Here is a 13,376-nt window from a genome sequence, read left to right as displayed (position 1 = left end):
CACTGGTGGGGACGGTGCCACCAGCTAACACAGCTCCATGCCCACACCTTAATCCCCCAATATCCAGTAGGTCAACCCATCCCTGTGACCATAAAGTGGGAGAAAAAATTAAATTAAATTAAAAAGCCTATAGGAATCAATCCCTCTTCCTCCATCTATCTATATTTTATTAAAAACTTTTGCATCAATATTAATGGTTAAATCCTCGCCCAGCTGAGTTTAATCACCTGTAAACTGCATCCCCAGCCACAGGGCTTTGCTGCAGGGTATGACCCAAGGAGAAGCACTGCCCACAGACCCTAGTGCCCCCATCCCAGGTCCTCCGCTGTCACCAACAGCCACGTGGGGAAGGGACACAGGTGCTGAGCCAGAGCCAGGTCCCCATGACACTGACAGGGATGGAGTCTAAAGGAGAAATAAGGTGGGCATGTGGGGGAAGAGAGGAAAGAAGGGGAAAATCAGGATCCTGGGTAGAAATTGGTTCACAAGCATAAAATATCTGGGGCTCTGGCTGCCAGAAGGTACCTGCTGTCAGGTGCTATGTGAATCACAATGCTTGCATAGGAAGGATTTGAATGGAGTCCATTAGTGCCCGGGATGATGAGTCAGGACCAGGGGAAGGAGCTGCAAGTTTACGCCTGGCTGGAGCCAAGTGAGAGCATCAGCCAGGTTCAAACAGACTCTATTCAAGCCCCCCAAAAAGGGAAATGCATATCAATAGTGCTGGCTACAGGCTTTCCCATATGGCCAGGAACTCCATCAGGGTGCCATGAAGTGTGCAGGCATGCGGCCACATCCTGAACTCTGCACCCCAGACACAAAGCAAGCAGCCACGTTGCTGGCTCCAGCCATCTGAAATGGAATCGGGCTCTACAGCACTTTATCAAAGCGCTGTAATGGGATCTCAGAAAGGGCAGAGATTGGAGACATGCGGTAGATTTCTATTCCCAGGGAGATATGAAAAAGCTGTGTTAAAAAAAAACCACACACAAAATATATATATATTAAGGGCTGCTACCTCATGGGGTACAACTGGGGGCTGCTGGTGGATATTCTGCTCTCCAACTTGATGCTGATGCATGGCAGTGGGATTGCAGGGAGGCTGGTGCCATCCCCACCCCACAACCCCATCCCCAGCCAGGGGCAGCCCCACCGGTGGCACTGGAGGGCCCCGCTTCCAGCAGAACATTCATTCATTACCATATTCATTCAGTGTTTATCTCGCAGATGTACGGATCCGTTACAATGGAGAAAAAAGAGAACTCAGAATTTATTCTCAAAAGATATTCAAATTAGTTAATCAAGAGTCCTTTTATTACGTGTCTCATGTACCAGCAGCAACTATCCATCGAGATAAATGATCAGCTGCTAATAACTGATTACATTGCAGCAAGTGTTTTCTTATCCCTATTACCACCATGTTTAAAGACATTTTATAAATTTCTAATTATTGCAAATTGTTTCTCCTTTTGAAAACATCTTCCCATACTCATCGGCTGTCAGTTTCTCTCCAGATCTCTCTCGTTGAAGTGTGTTAATAGGGAGGGAAGCACAGAAGCAAGCATCCCAACCACCTCGTCCCCATTGCCCCTGCTCACAAGACCCCCCAAAAATGGTCTGGAAAAGGGCCAAAAAAGCAAACTAAGGGAGAATAAAAGCAAACTGAAAGCAGCCACGAGATTGATCAGGCTGGGACTGTACTGTCTTAAAGCATGATCCATCTTGACAAGCACGGCGTGGTGGCTGGGGCCGTTTTCCTGGGAAGGATTCGCTGTCCAGTGAACCACGGAGAAATAAATAAACCAGCAGTATATAATGTGGCTCCTGACAAGTGCAAGACATCCGTTCCTAAAGACACTGGCATCCGAGGTCAGCGCGGTGCTTAGGAGGGTGCTAAATAAGATCCTGCTTTCCTCCTGCATATTTTACAGATGAAAGCTGTTCCAGCCTGACAGAAATAGTTAAGAAGGTTCAAAGCCAACGAGGACTTTAAATCCAGCCACCGGCCCCATGCCGCCACTCCAGCCTATTTCTGGGATCCATTCATTACGGCAATCAATCAGCTATTAAAAAAAAAAAAAAAAAAGAAACAGCAGCAAAAATGATGATAAAATAAACCCCTCTGAACACTCTCAGATGCTGTACTGGAAAATACATTTTCCATCGCTTCGGAGCAGCGATCTCCAGGCCATGGGACAAGCTGAGACCATAGCAGAGGAGGAAGAAGAGGAGAAAGGCTCCAAGGGAGCATGGCACACAACACAACATGCTTTTGGGGCACGGTATGGCTGCATGGCTGCCGGGAAGGGGCCATGGGCAGAGGCCCAGTCCCGACGGCGGATTCCTCTTGGCTCCATGGGGGCCCAGAGCAGGGGAGGAGACGCCACAGGCACCAGCCAGGCCATTATATGCTTTATTGATGCTGTTCTGAAGAAAGCTAATCAATATATTAGATTTCCCAAAGAAAGAAAACACCAGCTGCCAGCAGCGCACGGCTCCTCGGCTGTGCCGCGGCTCTCCATCAAGGCCAGGGCTGTACGGGTCGGGGTCAGGTTCAAGAGGAGGCCTGGTGCTTGTGGGGTCAGGCCAGGGCCATGGCTGAGCTCTGTGGTGGGGTCCCCTGAGCCCTGGTGAGCTGAGATAAAGCCAGGAATCCCGCAGATATCCTGCACAGCCTCTGCATGGGGAAATGCCAAGGGACAGGCCTGTGCCCTATGGGGCAGAGCCAGGGGATAGACCTGTGTCCTGCAGGGCAATGCCTGGGGACAGACCTGTGACCTGCAGGACAAGGATAGACCTCTGCCCTACACTGTAGAGCCAGGGGACAGACTTGTGTCCCAAAGGACAAGGCCAGGGATAGGCACAGAGACTAGGATGGAGGATAGGCATTTGGGACCTGGCCCTTGCAAGCTGTATCTGCTCAGTGGAACCACAGCAGCACTGCACAGTCCCAAAATTTCACCATGGATCATCAGTGCAATGCCCTGTGAGCAGCCTGGCTGCCACAGCACAAAGAAAGACCCCAACAAATGGATGGGAATCCAGCACCGGCAGAGAGGATGAATGATGTCACAGGGAATTGATTGTAATTTTAATAGAATTGGATCATTTAGGGGTCTGTAGAGCAGCTTCCTGAACCCCAAAATTGTGCAGATTTGTAGTACAAAGCCTAAAGCAGGGCGCGTTTAAACAAGGCAGAGTCAATGTCCCACATTTCCCCAGGATTATCTGAACCATATCAGATATAATCCAATGATCTGTAAAGTGATTATACGCAACTGAATATAAGAGATCTCTTCTGGTAATGCAATATTTCATCCAGCTGCAGACATTAGGAGAAGGCAAACAAAGGAGGAGATTTAATAAGTGGAAATAAAACTATAGGCAGAGATAGTTTTAATTTTTTTTGTTGTATTGCATCTAATTGCAATCAACAACAGACATCTGACACAGTGACAGCATCAGCAAAATTGCTGCTGAGAGCACAGAATCTTTGTCTAAAAATAATCAGACATTCAGCGTGCCACTGTTTGTTATAATGGTAATCGATGCTGGAGGCTTTGAATTCCATCAATTTATAGATCTGCTCTGTTCTGCCTGGTGATTGTGTTCTGCACACATCTACTCCCTCTCAGCGCAGGCAGCGCCGGGGCACTGTGTGATTAAGATAAGCTCAGATTCCTTTCATACATTCCTTATCAGCTCTAATTCTCCACCAGGCAGAGATGTTCGCAGCAGTTAAAGATTAGTTCAGCTTCTCAGACGCCAAATTTGAGGGTATTGATCAATAAATCAAATCAGAGCAATCAATTGCCCAATCAGAAGAGTCTAGCCGATGCATTATTACTGGCGCCTTCGAACCAGGGCTTTCATGGGTTTCATCAAAACACTGCCTGCCTGGCTCCCCGCCAGCTCCCAGGCTGCCTAATAGACTCCGCAGCAGAGGAGCTCCAGCCCAGCAGAAGAGCAATAAATTTCTCATCAAACAGCCGATAGAGAAACAAGATGAACATCTGTTTTGCTGCAATGAAACTCCTGTGTTCTTCGGGATCTGCAAACCAGGTCTGACAGACCACCCCAAAGGCAGCTTTGCCTTCCACAAAGCAGCAAAGCAGAATATTTGCCAGTTATTTCAATCAGGTAATTTAAGAAGACTTTGCATTCGCCTCTCCGCAGCTGCTGGAGCTTTACAGACAGGATTCCAGCTCAGTCAATAATAAAAGCCATCCTGGGACCCTATACTATGAAGGCAATTTTATGATACCCATTATGTGGCAATGTAACTTCATTAAAAGCTGTTTATTCCCTCTAAGCATTTTAAGCACTTTCCCTCACCCATAAAGCAGAGCCTCCCATTGCACCAGGAAGGGTTTTGTTGTTGTTGTTGCTTGTTTTTTGTGCTTTTTTTTTTTACAAAAAGCCATTTTCTGGCATTTCCTCCTTGGGTCACTCCCAATGCTGGAGGCATCCTGAGCATCGCTGTCAGGTGACACCCACTGGTGGGGGCACAGCACCTGTGTGCTGCACCAAAATACACCCAGTGATCAAATTCACCCACCTGGAGCAAAACCATCCCCCCTCCCACACCCCTTGAGACATCTGCCTTCATTTTTCAATGCCCCTATCAGCTGCAGGGCATCCTGATTACCTTCCCCATGGAAAGAGAAGGAGAAGCCATTTCCCAGCTGATTTCTTGTAAAAGCAAGAAAGGAAAAATAAAGGAGAGTGAAAAAGCAGCACAGAGCTGGGCACCATTCAAGGCAGCCCTGCACCAGCCGGGTGCCTGCTCCAAAAGGCAGCTGTATATTACATTTATTGTGCACTCAAGATGAGCTACGATTCCAGCAGCTCTATTTAGGTGACATTTATTATGCTGGCTTGTTTTATAAATTAACATGGACAAGGGACCCTAAAATTAGCCAGCATCATCTGGCTCTCTGCTGCAAAAAGGGTCTGGGGGAAGGCTGCGGGTGCCTGGCTCCTCTGCACATCCCCCTGGGGGCAATCTGGGGACCTTCAGTCTGATTTTAACACCTGGCATCAACTCCCAGCCCCTAGAGATTGAGTCGCAGTTATGGCCCAGTGGGGCAGACCCCATCCTGCAGAAAACAGACACATCCTGCAGACAGCATCCAAGAGATGACATAAAGCCTAAAAATCAAGCAAACAACCCCAAATCTCAAATTTAACACTTCTTCCTGTTGGTAATTTCCTGTATAAACACACACACACAAAGGCAAACCAACAAAAAGGGCCATTCTCTTGAGCCAATTCTACCCAAAAAAAACCTTCAGGAATGTGCATGAAGGACACAGTTCTAACCCCAGCAACAACAACCCTGGCCATTAGGAGGCTCATTTGTACAGATCTCCATCCTTCCAGGAAAATCCTTCCAAAAACATGTGCCTTTCCCCAATCCCCTATAACGCAACGGGTCAGCTCTTGGCTGCATCCAATGTGTACTCAGGGTTTCTTTAAACAACAGCCCTGTGTAGCCAAGGAAAAATAGAATTACTAGAATACATTTTAATTGATTTACAACAGCACTTAGTAACAGTGATAAAAGAAAAACTTGTTTTATTGGCCTGTCTGCTAATTAGCTGCACTGACTCTGGTAGGGAACGCTGCACTCGTGGCACAACCCCGACCTTCACGCAGCCAGAAGCAGCTTTCATACACAAAAAGTCCTTTGTAATAACAGGAGACAAATGTTTGCCAAGGACAACAGGCTGCTCTAAGCGTTATCACCCGCACTCCCAACATCAAAACCCCAGCAATTCCCAACCAATGGCAAAAAGCAGCCCCACTGTCTCCCCTTCTTGCCCATAAATGAGCCTTCATAGCAACTTCTTCCCCTAACGACTTTTAAGGGCAGCAGATAAAGTCGAAAGGAGAGCACAAGAACCCAACAAATGTTTAATATTCAATAAATGTGTCAATTTAACATACGGAGGCAAATGGGTCTTTATTGAAGAATTGGTAAACTTCCTCAGAGGAAAGTAAGTGCATTTTAGCCTTCAAGGGGTCCCTGATGAATAGAAATGGAATGTGATTTGTGATAAAACTCAGCTGCTCTATAAAAGACGTTAAATAAATGTTGCTGTTTCACTAGGGATATACAGAATTGATTGCATTATAGACTGATTTGAAGATGCACACTCCTGCAAGCCACCTGCTTGCTTCTGTGCACAGCATGGCCCAGCCCTGCTCCTCCATGTGTACCCCAAGCACTGGTCCAGAATTTTCTGGAAGTGCCATAAAAACACTGATCTCTGTGGTTTGGTCCTTGGCGCTGTGGGGCAATGAACACTGCACCTCAGCACAAGGACATGGCATGTTTCTGGTTATGAGGGTCTGCTGAAGGTTTTACAGTGAGGGTGGTTTGTCACTGGCACAGGGTGCACAGAGAGGTGGAGGTGCCCCATCCCTGCAGACACCTGCAGTCAGGGGATGGGGCTGTGAGCACTGATGGAGCTGTGGGTGTCCCTGAGCACTGCAGGCAGTGAGATCAGATGGCTTAGGGGGTTCCTTCCAACTCACACCACTCTGTGATTCTATGATTACCATTTTCCAAAGTCATCATTTCTTGAATTACTATTACGCACAAAAAAGCAACTAAAAACATCATCATCATCACCAGCATCCCAGGGCTGGTGCCAGGTCCAAGACAAGTTCCCATCCCCCCAGGCCTCCTGCCCAGGACGAGACACAGTAGAACCATGAGCAAAACCAAGGGCGGCAAAGCAAACATCCCAGCTTCCACACAGACAAATGAGAGGCCGGCGGTAGCACCACGGCGAGCACAAACTGTGATCTAATTGTGTTGTTGCTCCATCATCTTTAATCAATAGCATCCAGGGCTGCCACCACTCGCACAGCCCAAATCCCAGCCTCCGCCAAGAAACAGCATGTTGTTAAAAAGCCCAATAGCTTTTCCCAGCTAATAGGTGGCTCATTCCCTCAACCCCGCTGATTTTTTAAAATAAACCTAAATCCCAATAATTGTTTAATGTTTATTTGTATTTAGCTCTGGCTCACCTACCCCGTCTTCTTGATGTCAGAAATTGATATTTGGTTCAGGTGGCTAGAAAAAATAATAATAATTAGGAAATGGTTTATGTATTGCCATAGTTGAACACGCTGGAGGAGCTGGTGTGGGTGCACCACAGCCTCTGAGCTCCATGAATTCAGATCTGCTCCAGCACCATCTGCAACCACAACCCTGCCCTCTACAAGAACATCCCCTCACCCCCTACAGGAGCATCCCCTCATCCCCTACAAGAGAATCATCATCCCCAACAAGAGTACCCCTTTGTTGCCTAAAAGCACAAGCGTCCCCTTCCCCATTCACTCCAAGCCAGGCTGAAGGTGCTCCTGGAAAAGTACAGGAGCATGGCAGCCAATTCCTGCAGGAGATCCATCATGTCGGATTAGCAACTTAGTTTCTTATTAGCTATTTTCCATCCTATCATATTAATATTTGTTTTCACTAATACAATGCAGGAGTCTTATCATATTAGCAACTTTCACATCACATTAGTGAAAACAAATACTAATACAATACAATACTAATATGACATGATCTGACGGGAAATTGCTAATACAATAAGACTCCCCTATCATACCAGTGCAGAAATCACACGAGCCCCAGTTCCGGCTCACCCTGAACAAGGCACATACCTGCTATTCCTAAAAACAGCCCAGTGCTCTGTATCTAAGGGCACTGGAAGAATGAGTAATGATCCCCAGCACATCCCAAAATCCTTGCCCCACCACACAGCTGACAATGGCAGGAGGCTCAGACACCCATGTAAGCTATATTTTCCATACCTGGAGCAAGTTTCCTGCTTTCTTGCTTTGTTTTGCTGCCAGTTCCACCTCCAGTCACCAACTCTACAAACTCTGGGCTGGAAAGCAGAAGGCAGAGGGATTTTCCTGAAGGGCAAGAAGGGATGGACATGGTTCCTGCAGCACCCACACCTCCCTGACCATGGAGAAGAGCATCCAAAGCATTTCCTTCCAGCAGTGCCAAGCTTTGGCACGCTCAGCAATTTTCTATTCTCTCAGCAATTTTCTGTTCTACTGAATTAGTAGTTTGTATTGAATTAGTATTCATTTTCTCTAATATGATGTATAGGCGTAATCGCGTTAGTGGCTCTGATACCACATCGGGCTTTGCAGTGGGTATACAGCCCTGCCCCAGAAGCTTGCACAGGGGAGCAGGAGGAGATTTCACCTTGGCTTGAGCCTTGGAAACCAAACAGGTCTGAATTATTGAGGAGGTGGCTCTGCTCAGAGTCAGCACCAGGTTCCCTAAGAGAAAATGTCTCACATTTGCACTCACCGGAGCTGCACATGCACTGAAGGAGAATCATCTCCAGTCTGCTTGCCTGCCACCAATATGTATGTCAATTTTGAGCACCCACCTCTGAATATTCTGCATAGAGAAATCCCTAAACCCCTCTGGAATTAGGAATTAGCCAATGAAGTTTGGCATGGGCTGCCAAGGAAGGTGGTAGTCATCATCCCTGAAGGTGTTTGAGAACCATGGAGATGTGGCACTGAGGGACATGGTTAGTGGGCATGGTGGGGATGGGTTGGAGCTGGACTTGGTGATCTTAGAGGTCTTTTCCAGCCTTAATGATTCTATGATTCTAAACTGCAACAAGCACAAGAAAGAAAATCCTACAAGAAAACCACGCACCAAAAAACTAGTTGTGGCACCACATGGGTTCTCATGCCTTGGTCAGTAGCTGTGCTGCACAACAAGCATGCTATATACATGTATGTATCTGACACCATTGCTGTTGACATCCCACAACACCCCTCACACCATCCTGACCCCGATCCCAGGAAGTTTCCTGGAATGAAGAGCTCCTGACATGCATGGAGATGCCGAAATGTGCCCCCATGCACTTGGAAACCCAACACAAATTCCAAGCCCTCACTGTCAGTGCTGTATATCACTTTGAGATATATACCATATTAGCAAAAAGAACTGAATTATATTGCATTCATGATGCAATTAAACACTTCACTAGGAATCAATGTAAAACTGATGAGGCCTGAAAGTAGTGCATATGGCTTAGAACATTATAAAACATTACCTTCACTCAAATCCTTTTCAGTAGCAATTTAAATCTTCTTACAGTTACTGCTGCCAATGGTAAACCATCTACTGATTCATAACAGTGCATGGGAACGAATGAATTTTTTTAAAAATTTATTCAACTACTAAATTACCCATGAAACCGGAATAGCTGACAGGAGTAATCTGAATTATTATTAGCTCTGCAAGTATTCTGCATTAGCCAATTTAAAACCACGGCTCACAGGCAGAAACCAGTTAGTACAGGCAGGGTGTTAAATGACTGCCATAGTTCTTCATTTTACTGCTGCTTACGTTTAAAGGTCAAGAGATAAAAATTACATATGACTGCAAACACAGAAAGGGTGTTTATCTTTCTTTTCTATGAATCAGGTCAACCATAAACTTTGAAAACATTCAGAGATGCAAACATACAAAGTAGGATGCCTCTGAAAGAGCTCAGACTTTGTGGGGGCTTGCAGAGGTACTGGGGGGTTCCTTCTCCTCCTCCTTATCCTCATCATCCTCCTCCTTGTCCTCATACCCATCCTTGTGCTCATCATCCTCCTCTTTATCTTCATCATCCTCATCCTTATCCTTATCCCTCCTCCTTATCTTCATCATCTTTATAATCATCCCCCTCCTTATCCTAACCATCTTCCTCCTTGGCCTGACCATTCTCATTCTTACCCTCACCATCCTCATCCTCCTTTGGTTTCATGTTTTCCTTAGGCTCATGGCCCAGCAAAACTGGAGAAGACTCAAATGGATCAAGGCTTTGGGGCTCTGCTCTACCAATGTCATCCTGTGTGCAACCATGGACATCATCACCCCAAGATGTGATTTTGGTGTTGAGGAACTGAGCACCCCAAGCCATGGAGGGACCCAATCTGTTCCCACCACCCATGAGTATGATGCCAGGGACTGCGCAGCTGGTAGTGAGGAGGAGGAGGAAGAGCAGGAGGAAGATCACAGCAAGGAAGCCGTGTCTCTTTAAGCGCACATAACACTGCATCATCCTTTCTCTTCCTATTTTCGGTTTTATTAGCAAAGCAGCACAATGTTTATACTAGTGGGTATTACATTTGCCAGAACAATTACAGTATGACAAATGGCACATCAATGTAATCCATCAACTCGGCCGAGACAGGAATCCTTTATCCAGGGCTGCCATTAATTCCCAGCCCAGTCCCTGGGGTCCCATGCGTCAGTAGCCATGACAACCTGGGGGATGCCGGTGGCATCATGCCGGTGGGGACGAGCACCCTGCACCCAACCAGGGAGCACCCAGAGCTTTGGGAACCCCAGCTCTGCAGCAGCAGCGGATTCTCCCGTGCCTCATAGCATGGCTGTGCTCACAATCTTTGCACTTTTTGCTCTCAACCAAGGGCGATAATCTTGGTGTTTTTTTTCCCTGGCAGCCTGACAGCCGATCTTCAGGGGAGTCTTCAGAAGTTAATCTCTCTGAAACGTGCACATCTGCAGTAATCGGGTTAAAATTGACCGAAGGCATCAAATGTTTTGGGGGAAGATAGCACAAGCTGGGAGCCTCAGCTCTGCAGGAACCAGGTTGGAAGTGGTGGGGCTGGTGGGCATGAATGTCATTCAGCTTGCAGATTTACACAGGTGTAAAACAAAACACAGGTCAGGAGGGACCAAGCCAAGGCTGGACCAGGCCATTTGGGGCCACAGTGAGTTCTGAAGGACAGGTGGAAATGGACGGATGAGAACAGGCAGACTGTGGGGTCTCCTCTTTGACATCTTCAAAAGCCAGCTAGATACAGTGCTGGGCACCCTGCTCTGGGTGTTCCTAATGGGTTATATCCCTCTGGGTGTTGGACCAAATGGACCCAGAGGCTCCTTACAATCTCAGCCAGTCTGGAATTCTGAGGCCCCAGCACTTTTCCAGCACCATGCTTGGATGCTGCCATGTGTCCCAGGTCCCACCAGCTCACAACCACAACTGCACCAGTTTGGTAACAAATGAGATTTAAGGTGAGATAGACAAAGGTTGAGATATGGGATGAGATCAACCTGTGGCTGTATGGGAACTGCTGAGTCACAGCTTTAACCAATGATTGAGAACTTGAGAGAAGGACCTGGTCATCCCAGGGCACACAGGTGAAGGCAATTCAGTTGTGGGATAGGAAAGGGGTGTAGCCTGGCTGCACCTCTCTCAGACCTCATTTAAGGGCTGACTGCCACTGGGGAAGGATCTCTTTCTGGAGGTCTATACTTGGTGAAGCTTTTCCCTGTAAACCTAGGATCTGCTGACACAGGTGAGCAATTTTCATCTCTTCTTTTTCTGCATCTTCCTATTGTGTTGGTCCTTCCATCATCACGCCTTTGTTGTATTGCTTTTCTTATTGTATTGATCTGTCCAATTGCTACACGTGGCCAAGCATCACAGGAAGCAAATCCCATGGAGATGCTCTGGGCAGCCTTTGGGCAGCCATGGGATTCATGCAACACCTGTAAATGCATATGCTGGCCAAGAGAAAAGACAAACAAATGTTATTGTGCAAGAATTCCCATGGGCCCACTATGCCCTGCAGGTAATGAGATGCTACTCAGAAGCCAAAAGCAAGAGCAAAATCAAAGCCTGCTAATGGATGTGAGCACCCTGGGGTTGTTCTCTGCCAAATGAGGCTGGCCACAGCCCAGGGATGCAGGGAGGCACCAAGTGTCTCACCTGTATCATTAAGCCATTACCAGAATCATCTTATCCCCATTTATAATGCTCAATACATGCTCTGAAGACTTCTCTAATACCATAATTAGATGGAACATGCAGAGGGATGGATTAAATTGGGATGGCATTTTATGCAATGGTGCCATATTTTACAGGGGCCTGGCTTGAAATACAGGAAAGAAACACAAATTTTATGCAGGTGACTACAAATAGGGCTTTCTGATAACACAGCCCTTTGGGTCATTTTCCTATGCTAACCTCCTCCCATGTTGGGTAATGCGCAGGGTCAGGCACAGCCTCATCCAGTGGCCACATCAGCTTGAATCCTGTAAATCATCTCTGAGCCGTCCCCACAATTTATAGGCAGGACATTAAACATTATAGCCACTGACGGCATCAAATTACACTTGAAAAATTGAGTTCTGACAGAAAATGAATTTAAAACCTAAATTAAATTAAAACCTAACTAAATTAAAATTAGGTTTCTAAACTAGAATGACTTTTTAATATTTTCATGAGGGAGGGGGGAGGAAAAATGCCCCTTCTGTCAACTAATAAAATCTGCCAGTGTCTTTTACAGCTGACAAGTCCTGTCTGTTTGCAGCTCTGGTGTTGCTGCATTACAACCAACCAGCACAGAAAACAGGCTGATGGTCCTCTGCACTGCTCCTTCAATGGGGCTGCAAAAGGACAGCAATGCCTACAAGCAATTAAAAAATAATCCTAATTAACAGGATCTGAGCAAGCAGCTGGATGGGAAAACCAGCACTGTGCAGTGGGAACAGCTTGAGATGTTCAGGGACCAGAGCAATCTTGAGGCGTAGTATCGGGAGCTCAGGAGTATGGACCCATCTCTCAGCATGGCACTGGGTTGCCTGGGGACCATACCCATCTTAGGGCATGGCACTGGGATGCCATCGATGTGGTTTTCTCATTTGCTAACTGAAGCCTCCCAAACTCTATCCTTGGTCGTTAATGGTGGTAATTAATTCATCCTGCTTTTTAAATAGCGTTCGATGCATGAGTCTGCCTGCTCACATCTTGATCTTTCGTTGTCACAGCTTTGATAGAAGAGATGCACAGCCAGCTTGGGTGACCATACATCTATTGATTACCAACACAGGCAGGTTGAGCACAGACCCTGTAACAGGACACATCCAAATGAGCCACATGGAGCACACAGCTAATGGGGAGCATCCTTGGGGTATCCCAAGAATACAAAGGGATTTGGTGATGTGGGATCCAAGGGAGGGACAGGACCCCAACCCCATGCTGCCCACACACCCACCCCACAGAGCAGCAGCACTGTGCTGCTTCCAAGCCTCCTTTTTATCTCCTGCTATTATTTATGGCTTCACTCTGCTGGCAGCTCCTCTGTGGGGAACTTTCCCTGCTCGCCGCAGCCCAGACTTGGGGGCTCGCCTGCCAGACGCCGAGCCCAGAGCCCTCTTTCAACAACATTAATTATCTCTGGCTTTCCATAACAAAAAAAAAATATATCTTGACCCCACTGGCTGCCAATAGCAGGGAAGTGTGCAGAGGAAGAGGCTTTTATCTTTGCATCGCAGAGAAGAGCCTCATGTTTGATCACTCAGT

At 46.9% G+C, this 13,376-nt stretch overlaps 1 protein-coding gene and 1 long non-coding RNA gene across 9 annotated transcripts in view; both read right to left on the bottom strand.

Moving 5' to 3' along the window:
- Nucleotides 1–13,376, bottom strand: part of CUX2 (cut like homeobox 2) — a 52,650-nt gene that overhangs the window by 23,908 nt on the left and 15,366 nt on the right. The window lies entirely within an intron of this gene.
- The window catches only part of LOC116654106, an 8,767-nt gene continuing 5,496 nt past the window's right edge, over nucleotides 10,106–13,376 (bottom strand). Inside the window, exon 2 of the long non-coding RNA XR_004309019.1 lies at nucleotides 10,106–12,921. This is a non-coding gene — a long non-coding RNA (uncharacterized LOC116654106). The remainder of the gene's footprint in view (nucleotides 12,922–13,376) is intronic.

The sequence above is a fragment of the Coturnix japonica genome, chromosome 15 (assembly GCF_001577835.2).
Source record: "Coturnix japonica isolate 7356 chromosome 15, Coturnix japonica 2.1, whole genome shotgun sequence".
Lineage (NCBI taxonomy): Eukaryota > Metazoa > Chordata > Aves > Galliformes > Phasianidae > Coturnix > Coturnix japonica.
Note: the sequence above shows the minus strand (reverse complement) of the source record. Positions and strands in the feature narration are given on the sequence as shown.